Here is a 1555-nt window from a genome sequence, read left to right on the forward strand (position 1 = left end):
CTTTCCCTCAGTTCAGCTACCTGCAAGTTACCAGAGGAAGACCAGCCCAAGGTTAGCACACCAGCACAGGATTCAGAAGATTCAGAAATGGGTCAGCTTTCATTTGAGAGCTACCATTTTTCTTTTCATGAATGTTTCATGAAGGACGTGGTCTATTCTGAGCATGTTTCTCTTGACTCTGGTGACTGGGCTCAAGCTCCAGCCCTAGGCCACCACTGTGCAGAGACTCAAGACTGCTGAGCTTACCCCAGCCCACTCGAGGCATGTAATGAGTCCCCTCTGCCAGGAATTAAGAAGGCATCAGCTGGCCTTGCTCTTCCTCCACCACACCCCACCTCCTCCACCCTGCCCCGATGTACAGTCAGTTGCATAGTGAATAGCTTTCAAGATAATGATATGGTGGCTGAAAACAAACTTATTTAAAATTTAGTTGGTTGGTTGGTTTTTGCCAGTTGTTTTCATCTGTCTGTTGTTTTCATCACTCTGGTCTGGTTCATTCCCAGCAGCACAAACGCCTCCATCAATGTAAGTGAGAGAGGAGAACCTGAAGTATAAGAGCGTTCCAACACGAGTGTTCTCTGCCTGTGTGCATGGCAGCAGCATCACATCTCTGCTTCGTGAAGCATGTGAGAAAAAAGCTGCATCTTCACGGAAGGAATAAAACAGGAAACAGGAGCTTTGTCCGCAAAATGGCTTCTACAGAAGAAAATACCTCTGTGAGCTCCTCAGTTCCTCCGCCTTGAAGATCTTGAACCTCACGGGCAGGAGGAAGCCGGCCATGGTCTCTCATTCCTTTTTTACTCCTTGGTTCCTAATCAACAGCACGATTTGGTTTGCTCCCTCGTGGAGCCCTGGAGTGGGCTGGCAGGTGTCCAGCACAGGTTACTGGAGCCCAGGGCTTGCAGCAAAGCAGGGAACACACTCAGGGGACACTCTGGGTGCACCTCAAGGGCTTCCTATCAAGTTTGATCTGTACATGAGTAAAAACACTGGAGTGGTTTGGTTTAGGGGTTTTTTGGGGTTATTTTCTTTTTCCTGTTACATCCTCTCTCTCCCTCTTAGAGCATAATAATCCAAACTACTCCATCAGTTACTCACATATGTTCACAGCCTTCCAGTTCTCTCTTTTTTAACACTTGCCAGCTTTATTGTGCTCACAGACCAAACACAAAACTCCGCTGAGCACTGTGGCAACATGGGCCAGAATGAAATAATGCTCCTTCACTCACCAGCGAGTGGCAGCTCAGTTCATAACAGACTGAGAAGCTGCAAGGGGCGAAAAGGCAGTTCTGAACATGCACAGGCAGGAGGGCTGCTGCACCTGGGCAGCTGTTTCCATCCAGTCACCTTTCCAAGCAGGGCAGCCCCAGATGAAAACTGCCCTTCTTCAACGGTGTGAGGAGAAAAAGGGGATCTGTTTATTCCCCTCTGTAATGCAATTTGCATTACTCAACACTGTATTATTCTCACTGACTACAGCCTTTGGTGCATCTTCATTAACTAATGGTCCTAAAAGCAGCAGTGACCAATTCAGGATCTCACTCTGATCCTGCTG

At 47.9% G+C, this 1555-nt stretch overlaps 1 protein-coding gene across 2 annotated transcripts in view; it reads right to left on the bottom strand.

Annotated features, from left to right (window-relative positions):
• Nucleotides 1-1555, bottom strand: part of PDE1C (phosphodiesterase 1C, calmodulin-dependent 70kDa) — a 64320-nt gene that overhangs the window by 45218 nt on the left and 17547 nt on the right. The window lies entirely within an intron of this gene.

This window comes from Buceros rhinoceros, unplaced genomic scaffold, assembly GCF_000710305.1.
Source record: "Buceros rhinoceros silvestris isolate BGI_N320 unplaced genomic scaffold, ASM71030v1 scaffold12235, whole genome shotgun sequence".
In the NCBI taxonomy this organism is placed as follows: Eukaryota; Metazoa; Chordata; class Aves; order Bucerotiformes; family Bucerotidae; genus Buceros; species Buceros rhinoceros.